This window comes from Falco cherrug, chromosome 1, assembly GCF_023634085.1.
Source record: "Falco cherrug isolate bFalChe1 chromosome 1, bFalChe1.pri, whole genome shotgun sequence".
NCBI classification, from domain to species: Eukaryota; Metazoa; Chordata; class Aves; order Falconiformes; family Falconidae; genus Falco; species Falco cherrug.
The window spans coordinates 30,521,524-30,547,251 of NC_073697.1; positions in this window are offsets into that span (position 1 = coordinate 30,521,524).

Genomic DNA, 25,728 nt, shown 5'->3' on the forward strand with positions numbered 1-25,728 from the left:
TATCTACTCATATTTTATTTTCTTCCACAAAGAACAATAAGATCTAGAGTTGTACTATAGAACTAATATTTCATTTCATTCACTGTTACATAGCTACTATTAAATGGAAAGGCAGATCTCACATTTATGTCTGTGCTATAAGTGTATGCAGGAATATTCACTTACATTTCTTCCTATAGTATATTTTCTGTACTTATCTAACAAGTTCAAAGAAAGTGTCAGTGGATACTACAAAATCCATCTTTTTCTTTCAGTAAGTTTAAGAACTTCCATTTCACAGTTCACTTAGTAAATTTAGTTCATAAAATTCATATCATCACTGTTGGGAACCAGACAGGATTTCTCTATGACATTTTTAGCTTATTAAAATAATATTTTTGTGGATTTGAGGAAGATTAAATTAAAAAAAAAAAAAACAGGTAAAAGAAATAACTTACAAAATTTGGTCAGCAAGTCTCATTTTCATTTTCTGTCTCTTGAGGTTAAAACAGTGAAAATTAAACCTGCAGAAATAGTAGGACTTGAAAGTTCAGCTCTCCTCCCCCCACAAAACCAACATTTATATATATGCATTTATATATCTACTATGCTATACAATATGGAAACCACATGAAGTTATCAATATGAATAATTTATTTCTATTTCCTGATTCTATCTTAATCACACAGGATACAAAGACAAACCTTAGCCTTGCTCAAAAATTATTTGTTCTTTTTCTGATACCCATACTTGTTACAGAGTTAAAATCGATAATTTATGTCAGAAAATAGTTTATATTGGTTCAGAATATTTTAAATTACATTTTCTAGTTAATTCTTTGCACATTTTCCTATTTTATCGTAATTGAACAGGAGTTTCTATTTAATAGTCCATTATGATACAGTAACCTAATTTTGTAAGTGGGTAGAATTAATGTAAGTCCACAAATTATTTGCGTATGTGAAATGATTTCTTTGTGTGTTCAGTAACTTCCATTTATCAGAATTAAATTTCAATTGTCATTATGGAAGTAAATTTCAGTTTCCATGGAAATCGTATATAACTTCTGCAATCTTGACTAATCTGAATAATGTTGTGCTCCTAATAAATATCACCACCTTCCTCTCCATATCAGTACTGAGTCTGAAACCCACATTCTTCATACAAAACTTTGGGAAACCCAGTTATTAACTTTTTTTGTGATGCTGAAAATTGATAATTTACTCTTACACTTTATTTTCTATATCTAAACCTGTTTATAATGCATCACAGTATTTTACTGACATGACTAGGAATTTTTAGTAAAAGCTTCTGTGAAGGACTTTATTAAAGACTTCTTAAAGTTCAAAATACATTTTATGAACCTGTTCTTTTATCCACTATTTTAGTAGGTTAGGACAGCTTCAATTTCCTTTGCAGAAGCCGTGCTGGTCTATCCTTCCTATAATGAGTTTATTGAGGTGGTTTATAATTTAGTCATTAACAGTTTCAACCCATTTATCTGGAATGTCAACGTGTAGCAAGGGCTGACAACATCCTGGGAGCCTGGAACTGCAGGAGATACCCACAGTGGCTGTCAGGACAGGAGCTTCACCAGCAAGGGCTTATCCTACCACCCCAGCAAGGAAGCTGGGCAAGCTAAAGGGGGAGGCAGCCTGAGGCAGCACAGAGACCAGATCATCAAAAATGTCCATACTGATGAGGCAGGTCTGATGTTAGTCCAGGAAGTGAGTCCGTGGGGCAGGGTTAGGATCTGACTCAGGGGGGTACACAGTCAGGCACAGAGGCATGGCTGCAATACAGATGCAAAGTAGTTAAGTGGGGCAAAGGGTCCAAGTTTAAAAGCAGCTCCTACAATAGAGAGGTGTAGGGCCTCAATTCTTACAATCTCACCTTGAGCGTAGCCAGCTAAACTCCTAAAAGTATGTGAGTAGGCTAAGAATGCTGAAATAGAAATAAAGTAAGGCATACCAGCCTATGTCAATGCGACCCAACTTAATACATTTTCATTAAACTTTATATTGGTATGGATACTTGTATTACTTTATTGAATACTTATATGCATTAAAAAAAAAAAACAACAAAACAAAACAAACAAAAAAACACACCACAAAAAAACCCCAAACCCCAGCTGAATGCTTGCTTTTAAGGAGAGGCTTAAGAGGTTTCCTGGATGTATGGGAACTAATTTGACTCTATTCATTGAAAAGGAAGCAAAGACGGTCTGAATAATGCATCTGTGTAAAATACAGAAATTTCATTTGATAGAACAGGCTGCAGAACCACTGCTATCTTTACAATTCCTTTTTGATTCTTTGGAACTTTTTATCTCCATCTCTGTCCCGCATTTCCAGGGTTACAAAACAGAACTAATAGTGGATTTCATTATTCTGTATTGATAGGGAAGCACCCTTGAAGATAACTTGTGACTTCTGTTCAAAGGCTAGCAGTACTCCCTAGTAATTAATTTATTTGCATATATTTGCAAATTATCTGGAAATGTTGACGGGGTGTTGCCTGACAGTGATCACTTTGTGCAAAGGTATATGACAAATCATTCTAAGATTTAGGTGAAAAGAGGAAGCAATGAATGGTATTTTATTCTCTGATTCTTCTGAGTTCAAGAAAACTTCTGGGGAAGGAGAGAAGAAATATCTGAATATTTTTCTCTTTGTAGAACTATGTTTATCATTTTAGTCACACAGTATCTGTGTAAATCCGGGCATGTGTATCTGTCTTAATATGTACCTCTGGAAGGAAGAACTGTCAAAAAAAAGAAAGAGTACCTACAGGATTGGAGGTCTTGGAAAACCCTGAATTTGAAGAACGTGAATGGTATTAGAGATCAGTTCTAAAGGCAACAAATACTTCGACCTGGAAGCACTGTTCCTTCAAAAATGGAAGGTTTTGGGCCTTTTTTTCACCTCAGGAGGGAAATTTAATTGGAGCTATAACCTAGATATAAAATATTCAGTTGTCTTTAAAAATAAAACCTACAACATTGGAACAAATGCTAAATCTATCTTTACCAATTTTTATTATCAGAATTTAAGATTACTTCCAGTTTGTAGAATAGGTTTCTCCTTTGCTCCTTTATTGGAGATTTACTTTTCTATACTAGCCACTGCCAGGAAATGCAGCCTATATAAGCTTCCAGCACGATGCAGCCTAACTGTTCCTATATTATTTTCTCTCCTTAAGAGTTTCTCTTCTTTGATGATACACACTATATTATACTTTTATTTTATGGTCTTCACTTGTGATGGAATTCCAAGGAAAGAAAAGGCACCTGGGATTCAAAGAAACATAAAGCTAATGGAACATTTTTAATCTTGTCCTGATATTTATGTAGTTTCTCCAATGATATTCAACAATATTACTTCTCCATTAAGAGTGTTTTTATATTTTTCCCAGGATCTATGTACATTGAGAAAGGGCTTGCATTTGTGCCTTGAAATCTAGTAGTTACTGAACTATCTAGAAACTTATTTGGTATTTCAGCTCCCAATGAAAGAAGATTCTCCTTTGAATTAAGCAGAATGCAAGAATTTTATTTGTGTCTCAGCACTTTCAGGGTGCAGGCTAACTTTCTATTGCTTTGATGCATGTCACAGGATTTTCCTTGCTAATAAAGTAAAGTCACTCAAAGAAATTCTATTAAATCGGAGGCAAGGGACATTTCCAGGCTCTGAAACTCTGCTGTTCATACTTTGTTAGAATCCCTGAAATGCTTTTGTTCTGTGACATGTAGCACTTGCCTAAACAGTTCCTGCGCACAGTTCTGAAGCTAACGTAGGTCAGAGAAAAATCCCTGAATGGCAGTCACCTGTTTTGGAGAGTAACAAAATTGAAAGTATGAATGTGAGAGATTTCCGTAGTTGGTCTCAGTGTCAGTAAATGGTCCCAGCCATGTTAATCTTGGTAACATAGATGTAATATCACCTCTGTGTCTTTTGAATACCAACAAACACCCTATATTTCTGGCTGTCAAAAATGTTTAATGTAACTTAATTTTAGGATTGTATACTCAAAGGAAAAGGAAAAGGAAAAGAATGCTTAAGATTTAGCCAACTAACAATTAACCACATAAGAGAGCTGAATTAACATGAATGCAAAATATTTGTTTCCTCTTAAGATTCATGTGACAAACCCGTATACATTTCATTGGACTTGGAGAAGAAGACTATATCAGCCGTACAGTCTTTCAACCTTCATAAAAGTTTCCACATCTTAATTCTAATTAATTTCTCACTCTGGATGTTACTCGGGTTAATAAGAATTTTCTCTCCCTTTCCTCTTTATTTGTTATTCTTTAACTCAAGTAAGAAGATGCTTAGCTGTATTTCTAAAAGGCCACATTCTTCTACCTTTTGATTTGAAAATACCGATTGTGTTATGAATGGACTGAACAATTTTAATATGAGGTTTATGGCAGAGAGTTAATGACTGTGCTTAGCTGAACTGTTACCAAGTTATAAAGTCATTGTGAAACACAGCGGTTTTCCTCACTAGGACAATGTTCAAACATTTTATCGCATACAAACTTCATAGTTCAGAAGATCTGTTAATCATTCTTCTACCATGATGCATGATACATGCATGAGTAAGTTAACTTAATATATCTTAGAAAATACCAAAGATAATGACAACCATGATATTGACACAATAATGTTTTGAGGAGTTTAACCTATTTTGAGGGACGCAAGTAACACCTACTATTTAACTAATCGTCTCTAGCAGAAAACCAGATTTTTGGTTTTTCTTTACATGCTTTCTAGATACCTAGTTGCAATTTAATTGTTAAACAGTTTCTATATTTATATCTGCTTGTGTGCTTACGTACTATCCTTGTAACATAATCAACCTATATGTTAGACTGATATTTGTTCTAATTTCTTCATAAAGTGAAAAAAGTTATTAATAATAGTAATTATTGAATACTTATTTCCTTTTCTCTCCTGAAAAAAATCAAAGCTATTTACAAAGAATGAAATTTTATTTTCTCTCTTTAAAACTCTGTTCATGATTAACTAAAATGTGTCATATTGTCAGGAATAGAAAAGAGATTGATGATACTTATCTGACCAAGTAGAACTTGCCTTTGAATTTCATAAACCTGAATACTGTTTTGGAGTTGGGTATTACACATTTGGATCACAGCTAAATATTATATAAATATCACTACCTTCCCCTTTTATACAGGTTAGAGTACCTTAAATGTAAAAGGCACAATTTCTTTCCTTTACCTGTAAAGACTTTAATCAGCTACTAGCAGAATTCTCTTAGCAGCGATTGCTTAGCCACCTGCTTTAAATGGAGCTCACCTATTTGCTCCTGTCTTGCATGAAATAAGCACTGATTGGTCCACAGCAAAAGATCAAAAGTGAGTATGAATATCTAGACTTCTTTTTAGACTTTTTGCTGGCTGACTTTAAGTCATTTTGTAAATAAACACCACCCCCACCTCCTCACCCCCCACCCCCCAATATAAACATTCAAATAGCTGGAAGATTCTATTCTGGAGGGACATGAGTCTGACTTTTGTCCAATGACTGCTTAATGCCAAATACATAAAGAACAGGGACTCATATACCCTGGCTCTCCACTCATAACTGAGTTTCCTGAAACTAAAATGTAAAGTCAATGTTCTGCATGCTTATCTGTCTATAGATCTTCTATTCCTTTCAATATACCGGTACAGTTTTGAGAAAATGATAACCTTGTTTCTTACCATAGGTATAGTAGTAGATGAAGCACTGATGAGAAATACGTGGGTTTGCATTTTCTTAGTTCAAGGAAAACATGAAGTTCTCTTGATGCAGTTTTCTAATAATTGGTTTATCAAATAAACAGGGATAACAGTGTCATCAAAGCACTGGCTAGGTTCTTCATGTAAGAGAAAACTTTATATAACAGATAAATATGTAAGCATGGATCTTTGAAAAATATAGTTTGTAGGTTTTTATATTTCAGTTTTGCCTGAATAACACTGTAACTAGATCTTTATTTTTTTTTAATGTATCCTGATCCAGTTTTTCAAAAATCTAATATGGATTACAGCATATATACCTGCAATTTCTTTGCTAGGTTTTACTGCACACACTCTTAAATTACCTAATTGGAACATTTAATATTTTTAAAAAATAATTAATATTTCAGTAAGGGATATGCAATCACGTGATGCATATGATTTTTGTGAGTAATACATTGTGTGCTTCTATTTCTTACAATGAATTATGCTTCTGACAGTACTTTTCATAAATTATATTTGTGAAATGACATGCTCAATAAATGTTACAGCCTTGCTGACATTGTTTTACATTTAAAATTCAGATAAATTATATCAGCTACTGCAAACATCTTCAGATAGTGGTTGAACAGCTGGTACTAATTTTTTGTGTATGAACTGACCATCAATTATACAGATTCTTCACTCATGAGAGAGAGGGCTAGTTAATTTGGAAGACTAATTATTCTATCTTCAGGCTGGGAGTGTTAATCTCTTCATTGAACCTTCAAATGTTATACTGCTATACAAAATAAAATTTAGCAATTAGTACATTGTGTGAGGTAAGAGGTCCATATCATATATGTCTATATGAGAAGAAACAGAAAGTCTCTCTGAATTAAACGAATAAGCTAACAAATTACTATGGATAATTACAGGCATCTAGAAATGTGAGACTGCTAGCAATCAGACATTTGTAACACTAAGAGAATAATTATATTTTGTAGTTTGCCTTGGAAAGGATTAAATATATTCTACTAAACTGTAGCATTTTGAACTGTTTTCCTGTCCATTAATGATCATCTGGGGGGAAAGGGAAATGAAATGTTTCACTAGTCTTTCCAAAAGACTACAAAATATTTTCTAACAAGGTATCACTTAATGAATATGACAAGGAAATTTAAAAAAATTAGAGGAAATGTAAGCACTTTTCATTAGCTTCAGCTTAAATCTTAAACCACCTATAAAGAGGATTTGCGATAAAAAAGGGTGACCTAGAACTGAAACAGATAAAAGAAATTTATGTAATGCTGTATCTGGCTAAATTGCAGGAGTAGTAAGTTCCAGATTTGATAATAGTGCTAGAAAGGTATCTGTTTACCCAACCAGTCTAGATTGATCAAGATGTTTTCCTTGAACAATAAGTGATAGTGCCAATAACTGATCCTATTTGTTCTGAATGAATTTGTAGATCAAAGTTAGCCTTATCTGACTCTGTCATGGGGTTTGCCTACCCCATTCACGACTGCTTCATCCGTTTGTCTTTCCGTCCCCCATCATTCATAGTTTAAAGCTCTCTTTACCAGGTTGGCTAGCCTCTTGGCAAAAATACTTTTCCCTTGCTTAGTCAGGTGGATCTCACCTCTTCCAAACAGCTGTTGACCTTCAAAGTGGGTCTCATGGTCATTAGAATGCAAGCTCTGCAGCCAACACTAGCTGTGTGACCAATTGTTGACATGTAGGATCCAAGGTCCTCCTCAGGACCTTCCCCCTTGTCAGCAGGATGAAGAACAACTCCTAAGGCCACATGCCCTAGACCACTGTTCCCAGACCCATGTAGTCATGCTTGGTAATTTCCAGGTCACCCCTGGCATTAGTGCTTAAGTGGAACAGCAGCAAGGGTTAATAGCCATAGCTTCTCCACAATATTCTTCATGTGATTCCCTGGAAAGAAGCAAACCTCCCTATATGACAAGTCAGGTTGTCAGATGCGGTCTCTGACCTCTGAAGCAGAATGTTTCCTACCACTATCACTCAACTCTTTGTGGTCCTAAGTGGCTCAGGCTGCTCCAGTAGAGATGCTTCATTTGATGGCACTCCCGGTTCATCAGCTATGATGGCAATTAAACTATTCTGTAATTGACTTCTCAAGTCATCAAGTTGGGCAGGATTCTTCCTCCTGGTGTGAGAAGTCACCATTTTCCAGACTTTATTATGAGGAGAGTTTCCACTATCCAATTTCATAAGCACAAGCTGTTCCTACCTCTCTGCTACAGTCTGCAGGTCTGAGATAAGATCCAGTAGATCTCTTTCTGTACACTGAATGTAGTAAATATAAATTACTGTCTTTCTACAGAAATTTGCTTGCTGCAATGGAGAGATGGAATGCTGCTTGATGCGAGCAAATGTCGATTTATTGTACACAATCACAAGTTTATATATGTTTTCAGAAGCTGCGCGTTTTAGACAGATTGGTTCTTTAAGCTAAGCATTACATACTAGGCAATCCCTGATTGGTGGTTAACTACAAACAAAGGACAATTTAAGTAACTGTTTACAGTCATCATTTAACAGCAAGGTGTTACCTCTCCCTGGGCCATCCCTTCCCCACTCCCCTATCCTCTCTCAGCATGACTCATCCTGTAATTGTTATCTATTCACACTCCTTGTCCTCTCAGGGTTAGTGACTTACAACCTCGAGCACATTCCCCTCAGCTAACAGATTGCCACCCACGGTCCTGACTTCCAGGCTCCCTTCTGCATTTGCTTTGAACTTCCACAATTCAGTTTAGTTCAGAACTCCTTTGCTCTTGTATTAAACTGTATGAATTTTATCAAAATCAGTGTGCTAGCACTGTTTTTGTTGAGAACCCCAAATCAACACTTAACAAATATCAACTGATATTTGTTAAGAACCCCAAATCAACACTTACTGGTTGGCAATAAATTTGTATTTGCTGGTGCAGGTCATTAACTATAAAAGAAGAGTCTTCAGTGATATTATCTTTATTGTGTTAATCTGTATATTTAAGCTCAAGAAAGCAGAAATGTCCAGGGGATGATGTGGCCAATGACAAGTGAAATCCAAATGAGTATTATGGTTGGAGAAGGGCAATGATAAGATACCTGGTAACACACTTAAATAAGTACTAGTCTTTGGAAGCTAAATTCTACTTTATTGGGTGTATTTGGCAAGGTGTGAGCAGTGGTAGGGCTGGAGGGTTGGCCTCTGTTAGAAGAGTCTGGGGCTGTTCCTTGCTGGACACAGAGGAGGAGGAGGAGGAATAGGTGCTTCAGGCACTGGAGCAGGTATTTGCCCTGCAGCCTATAAAGGACTGACACCAGAGTAGAGGAGAAGTGTGAGAGGGAAGGAGCAACAGAGAGAAACCACTCTGCACTGACTGTAAGCCTCCCCCCTGCTTTTGCTCTGTTCACTCATTGAGGGGCTGAAGGGACTGAGGCAATGAGGAGACGGGAGAGAGGAATCTGGAACAGAATGAAGTTGATCCAGAGGAAGGGAGGAGGAAGGGGGTTTCTCTGTATGCTCTAGTGTTTGTCTTTCTTCTTTCCAATACACAAATTGGTAACTAAAAATATATATCTGTATTTAAACTGGCAATAAATTAATTTTCCCCAGTTGCGTCTGTTGTGACAGTGGCTGGCAAAAAATCTTCCTGTCTTTATCTCAACCAATGAGCTTTTTCACTTCTTCCTGTTTTTCATCGCATCCCACTGACTGGTGATAATGAGTGAGCAGCTGGGTGGGAATTTGACTATTAGCTAAGGCTAACCCACAACACCAATAAAGGAGAAAGGCACCAAAAAGTGGTGGCTAAAACTACTGACTCACTAGGAATCTTGTATGGAGAAGATTAAGCAAATAATAGGATTAGCCAATTCAATCAGCCTGTTGAACAGAGAGGTGTGAAGGCTTAGCAAATGCATAAGTTTTTGAGATGCTGTCTTGTGCCAGAATATAAGCATCAAACTCAGGTGTCCAGTCAAATGCCTATTCATTTGAGCTGCTAAGATCAGAATGCTGTTCTAGGGATGGCCATATACATCTCTTCTGGGAACTGATTAGTTCTCTGTTAAACAAGGCTGAAAAAATAAGTTGTATTTTGCACAGTTTTTTAATGGCTGAAACAACAACCCATTAATTTGAAGAAATATTCAGATAATAAACATTCCTGATTTTCTGATGGCATCTCCATACTCATATCTCAGGAACATGCCTGAAACATCTGGCGGATTTTTTTATTTATTTTTGGACTCATGCCACCAAGACCTCTTTTTTTGTGTTTTAAAAGGTGACCACAGCTTTATTTTCTTATATGTGTAATCCTATTTGTGCTGAGCTTTCTTTGGCACTATCTACTTAACACTGATGCCCAGTCTAGTTTCTCATTTCCACTGGCCTTGGGTGGAAGACTGATAGTCAGATTGTTAATCTGAACAAACAAAAAAACCAATACCCACCTAAAAAGAAGCATATGTATCATACAGGATGTGTCATCTACAGAAGTTAAATAGCTGTTGAATAGAATTCTTATGGAGGAATGATTCTGGACTTGAGTTGTCAGTAGGTAGCTCTGCCCACCTTTAGAAGACTAAGAATAGTTTTGGACTTGATGTCATCACCTAACATTTTTTAAATCAGCTAGTTGTAAGTAAGATACATTCTTGTGGAAACATGACTGACAAAGATGAGTATTTTGAGAAAGTTTAAAATAGAAGTTGATAACTTATATATTTGCCTACAAATATAAAGATTTGACTATACATACTACTGTCATTTAAGTCCTTCATAGCACTTAATGTGAGTGATTGTAAGATACCTTTCCTGTTTATTAATTACAGAGATAACCAAAAGCAGAATATAATGGGTATTTCATATTTTCTTCAATAGTTAAGATAAAGAAAAATCCAGAAACAGTTTCAAATAACTTCTGCTTTTTTCTCACTCAAGTTTCTTTTGTTTCAAGACATTGTTATATATTAGAGATTTTCTGATATTTGAATCTACTGTCAGATTTCCCTAGCCATTATAACAGGTTCAATGAATATTCATCCTAGAGTAATACCCTGTTACATGACAAGGTTGAGTTATTTTTGTAAATGTATGGCACCTGGAATACAAATAGAAATTGGATGGAGACTTGTTCCTCTGCCTCATAAGAAAAACAGAAAAATAACAAAAATTGGTGTCAGACTATATGCAGAGTGTGTGAGAATCTGTGGGTAAGAATCTGAAGAAACCTGAGGACAGGTTCTTCAGTCTAGTGAACACATACATTATATACTTGCAAAGTTGTATTTGTATGCATTTTAATTTTGTAAGTAGAGAACTAGATTTATACCATTCCTTCTTTGTATGCTTTTGGAGGACTGTAAACCTATGTCTATTGTTTCTGAAGGGAATGCCTTGTTCTGTATTACAGTGATTTAGTCATATTTATAGTTAAGTATTTATACTGAATTAATTTCAAAAGGAAGTCAGCTGTTTGTTTGGTTTTTTTTAGAATGCCTTATATTTCAGTGGTATTTCTAGGCATCCATTCAGTTATCTCTAGGTCAAGCAAAACAGGATTTGAATGCATGTTTTTCCCATCTTAGATGATAAGATGTAGAATATGAGGAGTCTGGTTTAGCTCTCATCTCAAAAATAATTTTGTGGCTTTAAGCAGTGAATGGAAAAATGTGTGTCAGTACTCCTTGGATGGGATTTGTTTTTTCCATTTGTCATCTTGTGTTGTACATAATAAATAAGGCAGTTTTCTAAACAGCATATATGAATACTGTTCTCCATATAAACTGTACAGCAAAAGTGACTGCCTAACTCAGAGCAAAGGATTCTACAAGGTAATGGTGCATGTAAGAGTCAAACATTGCAATATTTAGTTCCTGTACCAATTTAACTATGTTGTGACATTACCAGAATGTCCTCTGCCAGCTGAATACATGTTTGCATATTAAGGTAATCAATGATTCATATGTTCTTTTGTATACATTCTCTGAAGGGATCAGGGCAGGAGGTGTTCTTATATATGACTGATATCACAAGGAATTAACTGGAAAAGTGTACTTGTAACTATTGTCTTTAAAAAAATATTTTATTTTAAGAGAATATTTTATAATGTGGTTCTCTGAAAGGAGACTGCTTTAGTACATAGCTGATGGGTAGAAAACTGTCTCAGAATGACCACTGACCTTTTCAGAGTGAGGGAAGTCAGACATCCAGGTTCACTTTCACACTCAACTTAATGATTTAATCAACAGCCTGTAGTCTGGGACAATCCTGAAAGGGAAGAAAAGAGAGAAATATAAAAAGGAAGGTGCTTTCCATCCCAGGTGTTCAATCTGTCATTAGATAGTAAAGAATGTAATTTTTATGGGAAAAGAATGAGAGGGAGAGATAAAGTGAAGAAAAGAGGAAAGAGGTATAAGGAAGACATAAAGAGACATATGTATGACTCTGTAAACCAGTGGATACATTTTTTTGGTAAGATGCAGACCTGAGTTATTCTCTCTGGTGTTAGTATTTTTTCTGAATTTTATTTAATTATTTCTATTAAAAAATAATATAAGGAAAAGATTTTTGCACTAAATTCTGAATCAGATGCCTAAGTTTTGGAATCAACTAGAGTTCCATGTAGCTTTTTCTATGTAACACGGATGGCTTCACATGCTGACAGCACATTAATTCAAGACACCTCTCTCTCTGAGCAATTTGGAGATTTGTTTCTAAATCAACATGTTTTGAATCAACATGTTTTTCTGAACACTATTTGCTTGTTTGAAGTGCTTCTCTGAGCCACAAGGTTTTTATCACTGTCTAGGTATAAGGCTCTGAAAGGCCCTAGCTCTAAAAAAGGTGAATCAAAGAAGATCACTGGATGTATGCTACTGAAGAACCAGTGTCTGCGTTTCTGTGGACTGGATTCAGGATTTGAACTGTATCTGATATTCTAGGTGATAGATAGACCTTTTTTTTTGAGCTTGGGATGCAGTTGTTAGCTTTAAGCCCTTGGCAAAATCCACAGAATGACCTCTTTCTGGAAAGCAATTACTGAGACATCATGTGTAGAACAAATGTCTTCATTAGAAGAATGACTTTATTAATAGCCAAACTCTGCTACAGAGTTGGCCTTTACGCAATATGAAGTGATTGCAGAGAGAGGCTCTACTTCAAGTGAAAATTATTCTGGCCTATGTTGTTCCCATTAGCAAAATATGTTGTTCTCTGATCAACTGTTTTTCACTCATTTAAAGAGAAAACTTCACCATACAAAGACAAAAAAAAAACGATGATGAAACTTACCCTCACTGGGAGAATATATGTATGTTAACAAAAAAATTTGAAAAAGAAATTACAATTAGAAAATAAACCAGACCTGTCTTCAGGGATGTTACCTCTTTTTAATAAGAATGAGTAAGAAAAGTGTTTGAAGAATAGGAGGGTGAAAATGAGTTGCAATACACATACCACATTGATTTCAGAGGCTAATTTGCAGCTAGTGAAAGACAGATATGTTCACAAAAGCTGTCAGTGAACCACTTAGTTCATGCATCATTTACTTTGCCTTTCACAAGATCAGTTTAAAATCCATTTGAATAATTTTAAATACATATGATTTTAGTTTTATTAATTTTTCCTCCTTTTTCACCTTTCACCTGGTAAAAAAGATTAATAGCCCATTGGAATGTAATGTAACAACAAAGTGCATAGGCCACTGAATAAATCTATGTGTTCCTGCTGTGCTTAAGTCTAATGTTGTCCAGTCCAAATGTTTAGTCAGGGGAAATCAAAGTACACAGATGTGCCACTGTCCTGGTTTCATCTGGGATAGAGTTAATTTTCCTCTTAGTAGCTAGCACAGTGCTGTGTTTTGGCTATGATGTGAGAACAATGTTAGCACACTGAAGTTTTTAGTTGTTGCTGGGTAAGGTTTATACTGAATCAAGGACTTTTCAGTTCTTTTGGTCCCTGCCAGCCAGAGGGCTGGGGGGGGCACAGGAAATTGGGAGGGGACACAGCCAAGACAGGTGACCCAAAGTAGCCAAAGAGGTATTCCATACCATATGACTTCATGCTGAGTATATAAACTGCGGGAAGAAGGAGGAAGGTGGGGACATCTGGCATTATGGCATTTGTCTTCCCGAGTAACCATTACATGTGATGGAGCCCTGCTCTCCTGGGGATGGCCGAACACCTGCCTGCCCATGGGAAGTGGTGAATTAATTCCTTGCTTTGCTTTGCTTGATTGCTTGGCTTTTGCTTTACCAATTAAATTTTTCTTATCTCAACCCTTGACTTTTACATTCCTTTCCAATTCTCCTCCCCATCCCTCTGTGTGTGTGTGGGAGTGTGTGGTGGTTGGTTGCTGGCCAGGGTTAAACCATGATAGCCACCCTGGGTTGAACTGTAACACAGCTGTTCCCATTAGCTAGTGCCTATCTGCTGAAATGTGTTAACTAATTATTTGAAGGCTTTTTAGTCCATTTCAGTACAAAGTAAAAATCTTCAGTGGGGGTATTTTTTACACTGCCTTAAAACAGTAATGTACACACAAAAGCTCAGAATCCTGTTAGTTTCTGAAATATTTCTTGTTTATGCTACGTCTATCAGAAAATACAATAAAAACATTGTTCAAAATAAACTCTTAAACATTTATGTAGACTTAATATGAATGAAATTAAGAACAATGTCCAGTGTACTCAGTTTCAGCTACTCTCATTTTAGCTGTCTTTGCCCTGTTTTCTATTTCCAGGGAGTAATATCTGGGAATTAGATGATTCTACATGTAAGTGAAGAAACTATGACTGAGCAGCTTGTGCATACTAAACCATTCAAACTTGATAAATAGACCCCATTTAATTCCATTACTGAGACAGTGGATGGAAGTAATAAATAAAATAAAAGACAATACTACGCACATTATAAATATTGCAAAATCCACTTATTCCTGGAACAGTTATCAAAAAGATTGTAACCTTTGGTTTGATTTTGCAAATAGTGCAGATGCAAGACAAAGGAAGATAGTATGTCTATACTGAAGTATATAAAATTGATTCTGTTTAAATTATATAAAGGAATAAATAAATGTCTAACTCTAACAGTCTCATTTTAAGAGAGGGAAAAATCTGGGTCTATGAATGTGGATGATTTATGAAATTTCTCTAGATCAAAATCACAAGTATATTTGGAGCTTGAATGCCATGTAAGAGGAAAAAAAAATCTTAAAAGACATCCTAAGAATATAACAACTGAGAATAAGGTTTTTTTCAGCCAAAAATTTTGTTTATTTTTTGGATGTGTCAATAAGTAGAGAATAAGGAAAGGAAAAACAGAGACTGTCTGATTGAGTTGGTGTGGAATTAAAAATGACCTATTTTTGGCCTCAGCAAAGTCAATTCCATTCTGTAGGTTTCAAAGAGTGATCCGAATGTGAATGCCGAGGATCAGATGGTTATGTTAGACAGAGGTGTGGTAGGCAGTTTTAGTAGCCTTAGAAAACAAGAATGTATACAGATCTATAGTAGGTATGACAGAAGTCCATCTCCTCTAGTACCATTTTCAACATTGACCATATATTTACCTAGGGCAGAATAAGAACACAGAGTAAGAGAATCACAGAATGGTCAGGGTTGGAAGGGACCTCTGGAGATCATCCAGTCCAACCCCCTGCTGGAGCAGGTTCACCTAGAGCAGGTTGTGCAGGATTACTTCCAGGAGGGTTTTGAATGTCTCCAAAGAAGGAGACTCCACAACCTCTGTGGGCAGCCTGTCACCCTCAAAGTAAATAAGTTTTTCCTCATATTCAGATGGAGCTTCCTGTGTTTCAGTTTGTGCCTGTTGCCCCTTGTTCTGCCACCTGACACCGCTGAAAAGAGCCTCACCCCATCCTCTTGACACTTGCCCTTAAGATATTTGTAGTCATTGATAAGAGAACAGTCAATATATGATGCTTCATCCTAAAGCTTTCCCAACCTCTAACTCTTTTTCAGCCCTGGATTTCCTAATCCAGACATAAAATCTACTTTGTTGCCTTCTGTCATGGTTTAACCCCAGCTGGCAACAAAATACCATGCAGCCCCTTACTCACTCCTCCCCAGCAGGATGGAGAGGAGAATCAGGAAAAAGGTAAAACTTATGGCTGAGCTAAGAACAATTTAATTATTGAAATAAAACGAAGTATAATAACATCAACAACAGCAACTGTAATGAAAAGGAGAGAGGAGAGAGGAATAAAATCCAAAGGGAAAAATAACCCCAAGTGATGAACAATACAATTGTTCATCACCCCCTGACCAATGCCCAGCCAGTCCCTGAGCAGCAATCAGCACGCCTTGGCCAGCTCCTCCCAATTTACATACTCAGCATGATGTTCTATGGTATAGAAAATTCCACTGGCTAGTTTGTGGCAGCTGTCCTGGCTCTGCTCCCTCCTGGCTTCTTGTGCACCTCCTTGCTGGCAGACCATGGGGAACCTGAAAAGTCTTTGACTTAGAGTAAGCACTACTTAGCAACAACTAAAACATCAGTGTGTTATCAACATTTTTCTCATACTAAATCCAAAACGCAGCACTGCACCAGCTACTAAGAAGAAAATTAACTCTATCCCAGCCAAAACCCAGGCACCTTCAGTGAATTTTTTGCATATAGTCTGCCCTTGACTCTTTTAGACTTGGTAAGTTTTCAGTCTTTGCAGTATTCTGTAGCCACAAGTTCAACTTCTTTCATGAAGCATTACATTTTATTTTTCTAATCTATTAATACCTTACTGATACATTCAAAACAGTTTCTTTCTTTTTTAAGACAGCATGAATAAGCTCCATCCATTGTGATTTATCTACCATTTCCTTATTTTTGAGCTTTCATGTTGGCTAGAAAATTAATTATAGTGGTCCTTATACTGTAACCCATTAAATATAATTTTTGTCATTCCTAGTAAAAGGTCAGGATTTTTAATGAAATGACAGAGCAGTGTGTCAGGGTTTGGCTGGCCTCAGCTCACTTTGGCTTGTTTTAGCAACTGGCTGGTGGCCACTTACACACCTATTTTTACTTCAGCTCACGGATTATCTGGTATGGTAGAAGTCTTACGAACTACATAGTCATTGCATAAAACAACCATTTATTTTGTGTCATGGCACAGCAAAGACCAGTGGCTCCCCAGGGGCCCAGGAAGCCATAAAATAGAGGGATTCACCCCAGGGGCTGGCAGGGCACAATCTTCACCAGCCAGCACCTGTGCCATTGACTCCAGGGAGGGGACAGGGAAGCCCTGTTGCACTGGACATGAAAGGCAAGGTTTGGCAGCAGGGGCTGCAGAGTGTCTTATGTGGGGAGAGAATATGAACTGTCCTGGTCACAGTGGGTTCCAGATGGCTCTAAGTGGAGAGAAATAGTTCATCACACCCCAAAACTTCAACCAGACAGAGGAACACACAGCACTTCTCTTCAGGTATATTTGAGGGTGGGTGCCAGCTCTTGGGGGCAGGAGATGCAAGGAAAAACATGACAGGAAACATGGGAGGACACTCAAAGTGGGACACATGAAGAGGTATGTGGAGTGTTTGGAGAAAAGGGAGAAGGAATGTGGGAGATGAGTGGAAAGAGACATTGTTGGGGATATGTATAGAGATGCACCCCTGGGAGGAGGTGCTCTATGCTGCAGGAGGGATGCACCTGAGGGACTGCATCCTCTGGATGACCTGACAGGGACGCTTCTGAAGGGACTGTGGCACAGGCCCAAGCCATGCCAAAGCCCGGGTGCAGTAAGAAACAAGTAGTAGAAAGAAATCTCTGCACACTGTTCCCAACTTCCTGTACTACCTGTTTCCTCATCAAAAGAGATCAGAGGGACCGAGTGAAATATATGGTGAAAACAAGAGTTGCTGAGATAAGGGAGGGGGAGGAGAGGTATTGAATTGAAGCTGAGCCTGGTAAAGAGGGAGAAAAAGCATTTCCCTAAGTATTTATTTAATTATCTTTTTGTTTCTCAGTACTTGAATGAATAATTAAAAGTTCCTGATAATTGGCAATGGCTTTAAGTAAATGAAGTTTCCTGAGCTGAGATTGTTCACCTTGTGACAGCAGGCAGTGGGAGCCAGTCATCACAAAGCCCAGTTCACCAGGCAAATCCATGGTGTTTAAGACCAAGGACAGACCAGGAACGTGGGTCAAGATCAGTTCCAATAACAGTGATCTGGGCCAGAAACTGGCTGGTTATCAGGGAGAGCTGAGGCCATGCTGGGACATCAGCCTGCACACTGGGGTCAGGATTGGGTCCAGTGAAGCAAACCACTGTCAGATGCAGCCGTGGGATGGCTGGGCAGGGCTGGGGGGTAGAGGAGAGACTGAGGCCAGGCCAGGACGTCAGTGTGGAGGTCAGGCCTGGCTCAGGGGGCAGAGCAGGGCTGTGGTGGAGCTGTCAGTTTTGTCAGTCCTTTGTTGGCTGAGGGGAAACTAGCTGGGAATGAGTGAGGAGAGGACTGTGACTGGAAAACATAGAAAATAATCCTTAAACAGATCCTAACACTGCAGAAGAAGGGTCCTCCCCTTCAGGATGTTGACAGTTTGCTGCAATTCCAAGTCTTCTCTGCTTAAGGAAGACTGGTGACACTGGCATTAGGACCTTGAGGGACTTTATAGGATAAGCATAACAGAAGGGGAAAGACATTTTAAAGTTTTCTTGTAGTAATTAAGAGTACTATTATTAATGAGGCTTTCTGTATTTGTTTAGACTATGATTGTTCGTACTATTATTGCTTGTTTTATACTGATTAGATGTTCAGTTTTTATGAACAAAAATTACTGTCTATATGTATATGTATTAAAATATTTATGATGCATATCCTTTTGCTCATCCTAAGATTTTGGTCTTAGGGATGCTTTTCTATACTTTTGATCATACTTGTTTAGGGATGCTTTTCTATACTTTTGATCATACTTGTTTCCATTCTCTGAACCTTGTCCATTTTTATTTATTCTTACTGAGGGCAATGAAACAGAATTTTACATAGTACTCAAAATGTAGGAGAATATTGGATCTGTATAATGGAAAAAAGATGACAATTTCTACTCTGTGGTTTGTTGGTTTTGTTTTGTTGTTGGTTTTTGCTTTTTTTTTTACTAACTTCTCATATCCTGATTTGCTTTTACAACCACTAGTTAATATCAAGCTAATGTTTTTTATGATACCTGTTTTTGTAACCCCACACCATGCTTCTTAGGGATTGATTGTCAGCTCTGAGCTGATAATTTTTTTAATGAGAAGTTAGAATGGTTTATTAAATTTCATACTAGAATTGTAAAGACAATTATTATTGCCTTTTACCTTTATTCACATTGAACTTCATCTGCCATTTTAGTACCTAGTTTCTGTAAGATCCTTCTGCGATTACTCACAATCAGCCTTTATCCTTACTATCTGGAATAAACTCCCGTCACCACCAAAATTTGCATTTTTCTTCTTGCCCGTTTGCTAAACTGTATAGGAATATTTTCAAAGGTCATGTTAGAGTAACTCATGAGCACCACCTCAGTGTAGGCTACCAGTATTTGACCTCTCTTTGCTATGAGAGCTTTTCCTACATTTATTTCCTATCTTTCTGTAAATAATTTAACCTTGCAAAGCTCTTTTATGCCATTGCTGCTCAGTTTCTTTAAAAGCATCTGGCAATAAACTTTTTAAAGCCTTTGGAAACCTAGGAAGTCTTTACCCATTAGATTATCTTAAATAATCTTTGAGGAAACAATTTGATTTTCATTAATGTTCACCAAAAGCCATAAGGTACTCATTAAATTTTCTGAGAATAGAAAAGCAGAAGTTATCATCAATCATAGAATGGTTTGGGTCAAAAAGGACTTTGAAGATCATCTAGTTTCAACCCCACGCCATGGGCAGGGAGACCTTCCACTAGACCAGATTGCTCAAAGCCCCATGCAACCTGGCCTTGAACACTTCCAGGGATGGGGCATCCACAGCTCCTCTGAGCAACCTGTTCCGGTGTCTCACCACCTCCACAATAAAGAATTTCTTCCTAATGTCTAATCTAAATCTTTCAGTTTAAAACCATTACCCCTTATCATATTGCTACAGGCCCAACTAGAACTGTCCCCATGTTTCTTACAGGCCCCCTTTAGGTACTGGAAGGCCACTCTAAGTTGTCCCCAGAACCTTCTCTTCTCCTGGCTGAGCAACCCCAACTCTCTCAGCCTGCCTTCATAGAAGAGATGCTCCAGCCCTCCAATCAACCTTGTGGTCCCCCTCTGGACTCACTCCAACAGGTCTGTTTCCTTTTTATGTTGGGGGCTCCAGAGCTGAAAGCAGTACTCCAGGTGTTGTCTCATGAGAGCGGAGTAGAGGGGGAGAATCACCTCCTTTGACCTGCTGGCCATGTTTCTTTTGATGCAGCTGAGGATTCAGTTGGCTCTCTGGGCTACAAGTGCACATAGTCAGGCCATGCTGAGGTTTTTGTCCACCAGCACCTCCAGGTCCTTCACCTCAGGGCTGCTCTTGATCCATTCTCTGCCCAGCCTATATTGATACTGGGGGTTTCCCAGTACAGGGCCTTGCACTTGGCCTTGTTGAACTTCACGAGGTTCACACAGGCCCACCTCTCAATCCTGTCAAGGTCCCTCTGGATGGCATCCTTTCCCTCCAGCATGTTGACTGTACTACACAGCTTGATATCATCAGCAGACTTGCTGAGGGTGCACTTGATCCCACTGTCCATGTCACTGACAAAGATATTAAACAACACTGGTCCCCGTATGGACCCCTGAAGAATGCCACTGATCACCAGTATCCACTTGGGCATTGATCTGTTCACTATAACTCTTGAGTGTGAAATCCCAGCCAATTCCTTATCCACTGACTCACCTGTCAAATCCTTGTCTCTCTATTTTAGGGATTAGGACGTTGTGTGGGACAGCTTTGCACAAATCCAAGTAGATGACGTCAGTCACTCTTCTCCTCATTCATCAGTGCCGTAACCCTGACATAGAAGGCCACCAAATTTGTCAGGCACGATTTGCCCTTAGTGAAGCCATGTTGGCTGCCAGCAATTACCTCCTTATTTCCCAAGTTCCTTAACATAATTTCCAGGAGGATCTGATCCATGAACTTGGTGGGCACTGAGGTGAGACTGACCGACATGTAGTTTCTTAGGTCTTCCTTATTTCCCTTTTTTTAAAATGGGCGTTACATTTCCCCTTTTCCAGCCTGTGGAAATTTCACGGGAGTGCCACAGCTTCTCAAATATGATGGATGGTGGTTTAGCCACTTCATCCACCAGTTCCCTCAGGACCCACGGATGCATTGCACGAGGTCCCATGGACTTATGCACCTTCAGGTTCCCCAGATGGTCTCAGACATCTTCTACAGTGGCAGTTCTTCATTGTCCAAGTCCCTGCCTTTACTTTCTGTGACTTTCACAGTGTGGCTGAAGCACTCGTTGGTGAAGACCAAGGCAAAAATGTTCTTGAGTACCTCAGCCTTCTCCATGTCTTGGGTAACCAGGTCTTCTGTTTTCTTCTAGAGAGGGCTCACATTTTCCCTAGTCTTCTTCTAATCACTGACATACCTATAGAAGCTTTTCTTGTTGCACTTGATGTCCCGGGCCAGGTTTAATTCTATCAGGACTTTATCTTTCCTAACCTGGTCCCTGGCTATTCAGACATTTCCTCTGTATTTTTTCCAGGCTACTTGTCCTTGCTTCCATTCCCCTGAAAGCTTTGGGTTTTTTTATTTTATTTTGTCCAGGAGCTCCTTGGTCATCCATGCAGGCCTCCTGGCATTTTTGCCTGATTATGTCTTTGTTGGGATACATTGCTCTTGAGCTTTGTGGTCAATATACTTGAATATTAACCAACTTTTCTGGGCACCTGTTCCCTCCAGGGCTCTATCCCACAGTACTCTACCAATCAGACCCCTGAAGATGCCAAAGTCAGGTCTCCTGGAGTTCAGGGTAGTGATTGTGCCATGCACCCCCCTTGCTGGCCTAAGGATCTTGAACTCCACAATTTCATGGTCACTGCAGCTAAGGCTGTCCTTGAGCTTCATATTCCCCATCAGCCCCTCCTTGCTGGTGAGAACAAAGTCCAGCATGGCATCTCTAATTGGCTCCTCTGTCACTTGGAGAAGGAAGTTACCATCAATACATTCTAGGAACCTTCTGGATTGTGAATGCCCTGTTGTGTTTCCTCTTCAACAGTTATTGGGTTGATTGATGTCCCCCATGAGGACCAGGACCTGCAACCTCAGGCTGCTCCTGTCTGCCTGTAGAGGGCCTCATCTGCTCGCTCTTCCTGGTCATGTAACCTGTAGCAGACCCCCACTATAATGTCACCTGTCCCTGCCCTCCCTTTAATCCTGACCCATAAACTCTCAGTTGGTTGCTCATCCATCCCCAGGCAGAGCTCTATGTGCTCCAGCTGGTCATTGACATAGGGGGCAACACCCCTCCCTTGTTTCCACTGCCCGTCCTTCCTGAAGAGTTTGTATCCTTCCATCCCAACACTGCAGTACACAAAAGTCATATCATGTCTCCGTGATGCCAGTAAGATAGCAGCCCTACAGGTGTTTGCACATCTCTAACTCCGCTTGTTTATTCCCCATGCTACGTAAGTTTGCATAGAGGCATTTAAGTTGAGCCCCCAATGAATCTTACTGGCTGTAGTGCCTGGAATTCCTTTGTGCAGCTCTTCATACCTGTCCAGGCTCTCGGCATCTCTTGCTGGCATCAAACTAATGCCAATACAGAAGTTCAGAATATCTGATTAGGAAGAATTAGATGACCTTAAAAATGGGATGAAATACAGGTGATTGTCCATTTATGTATTAATAAAAATAATTTCTATTATAAACTGGGATTTTTCTACTTAAAACCATCCAAAGTAGAGGAAATGAACATTCCAAGCAATTACAGGACTAGATTTCCAAGGGGGAAGGGGAAGAGGTGAAGGGTGGGACGCATCTGAGGCTCTATGGGAAAAAGTATTTCTGTTACAGAAAAGGAACTAGTAATGACATTTTACAAGGCATTGGTAAAATCCTGTATAGAATTTTTGGCACAGTTGTGGACATCTTTTTTAAGGTCAGGTGTACAGAAAAGTTATTAAGATGACCAGAAGGATGGAAACTTTATTTTATGGAAGGAAATTCAATTAACATATTCTGTTTGGTAAAGTGAAGCATGGGAGAGGATATGTATGTTTGCTTTCTAGAAACAAACACCAGAGAGAAGGGTGACTTAAGCTAAAAGAGAATGTTTGCACAAGAACAAACACGTGTAAACTCTCTGTGACTATTAGTTACAGGAATGTTTCTAAGCATAAGATAAATGAATATTGAAAAGACTATAAATGGGATTATTTCATTCAGTCTTTCAGGATAGTAGGGCACAAGGAAAATGTTTCCAGTTGAAAGATATCTGTGACTTTTGAGTAAAGTAGCACTAGACTTGCCTGCTTCTTCCTCCTCTTTTTTTTTAACCCATTTTTTTTTCTCATTAAGTTTTGCATATATTTGCTTAGGGGTATACTTTTGGTTCAGTGAAGCGCAATGATAAGGAAACCTGGGGTGGCCCATATTGTAGTTCAGCTTTAGAGTATGTTCTATAACTATAAAATCAGTTTACTGAGATGCCTTAAGGTGACAGGAAGGAATGAGGAAGAACCTCAACAGACCACCAACACGTGAAGGTAACTATCTAGCAGTGGAGAACCTTCTGTGTGATGTGTTTATTCATTCTCAATAATAAGATAAACAGAGTTTGAGTTAGGCTTTGGAAAACATAGAAAACTGAAATCCTAAAGTAATACGAAATAAAAATGTGTACATAATCAGGAGGAGAGCATATAAACCAATATAAACCATGACAAATAGCATTAGTACAGTTTATTTAAAATGAGGAAGTCAGAATATTGTTGATCAGAAACAAGCCTTTTAGATGCTCCGATGAATATAGACTCTACTTGCAGAGGAAATTTGACTTTGGGATAGTTGTATAATAGTTACCAGTTATGATATAATTACCATAACACTAAAATCTTGAACTTTTTCCAAATAGCAGTTTACTTAAGCCTTTGCATGGAGTTTATTGTGTTTGTTCATTTATTTTTCTTTTTACACATTGCTGAGGGTACAATTTACAAGTCACTCAGAGGAAGCATTTAATTAAAACTTGAGGTTTGTGTGGACAAAGATGCTAACTGGAATTTAATAAAAAGTGGCATTTTGCCACTTGCAAAGGATAAAGAGGACACAAGGAGGGTTAGTCACATGAAGAAATAAGGAAAGAGCCTTTGATCTTTTAGCCTCTGCCATAAGCAGAGAAAAGAAAAACATGAACTGAAGAGTGACTTTTCCTCTCATTGCCCTTTGCATCATCTGTTTCTGTAAACTTTCATTTTTGACATGTTTTTGAAGAAGATTGATTATAAGGGTTTTCTAGAACTTTATGGTCAACAGCAGAAACCTAAACAAAAACCTGAATTTTTCCAGCTGCTTTCTCTGCTAGCTTGAAGGCTGTTAGTCATGCTCCGCCTTTCAATGAGACTAGTGGCAAAAGGAGCTTCATAGAGAACAGGAATGTAATGATATAGTCTGACTACCTCTGTTCAACATGCTGTGCTGAGCACCCTTTTTCCATTTCAATGTATGTCCTCCATTTTTTTGTTAGAATGTTTACATTTTTAATATAAAAAAATCCTCATATCCATGTTTCCACATTAATATTTTCAATTCAAGCTGTGTTGCACGTGGGTATCTAATAGATGTGTAATACTCCTAAGATTTTTTAAAATTATTGAAATATTAATAAATGCCACTGCACTTGAGAAAATATTTTATACAGAATGATGATTGCTAAAGCACTAAAGGTAGTAAGTTATTTCATAAAATTTAAAAGAGAAAAAGCTGAGGGACAACTATCGGTGATCCCTACCTTTTCTTAGCTGATGTTTACAATGAAGATTCCAGACACAACTAACTTTTATTAATCTTAGACAGGATTTGTAAAGAAGGGGAGAGGTGAATGCTCTTACCCATAAGAGGGGAAGAGAAGCATTGTCAGACATCCAATTAGAGGTGAATTCTTGTTATATTACTCTTATTAATACTTGTATTATGGTACCACCATAAAAAGAGGCCAGCTGTGTAAGAGATATATAGTACAAATAGAGGGGAAAATCAGTCCCAGGTTAGAACCTGTAAATAAGATACAATAAATGGCTTGTTCTGGAGGGTACCAGATAAAGGCAAAACATGCAAAGTTATGCATAGTCCAATTAAAGGGGTCATAATTTGAATTAGAAGTAATGAAATTTTAAACTAAGTATCAGGAAGGAAAATGTCCTAAATGTGAGGTATAGCAATATAATACACTTCTCAGTTAGAATGCATGCAAAGGTACCTGATATAGGAATGGAAATTGCTCTGTATAGTAGGAAACCTATGAACGTGCTTTCTAGTAGAACCACTTTCAGTGAATGTGACCATTTCTCATGCAACAGCTTCACTGCAGTATGCAATGAGAAGAAACTGCAGTGACTACACAGAGAAGTCAGAAGTCTTAGATACTCCACCCCTGCTCCAAATGAGTAGTCTGTATGCCTACAAGTTTCATGCAGCTTCTGCAAGGTATTGCCATCATTCTCAAGGTTATCATTAAGAAGGCCACAATAAACACATTGTGTTTGGTAATTCCACCTCAGACCTTATTCTTCACATCTGCATTTAAATATTGGTTGCTTTTCCAATATGTGTGCTTTCTGGATGGTTCTAGAAATGGCTCCTTTGCAGCCAGAACAGGTCCTTTGCTGCTCTGGTAGTTAAAGCATTTTACATCAGCTGAAAGAACTGAGCAACATTTACAACATGGTTAAGCATCCAGTATGGACGAGTCTTGTCCCTTGCTTTCTCAGCCATAGAAAAGTCTTGTTCAGTAAAAATATACTTTTAATAAACTAATTGTGAAGTTATTCTAACATTTAAAAATGAGGTTTCCCT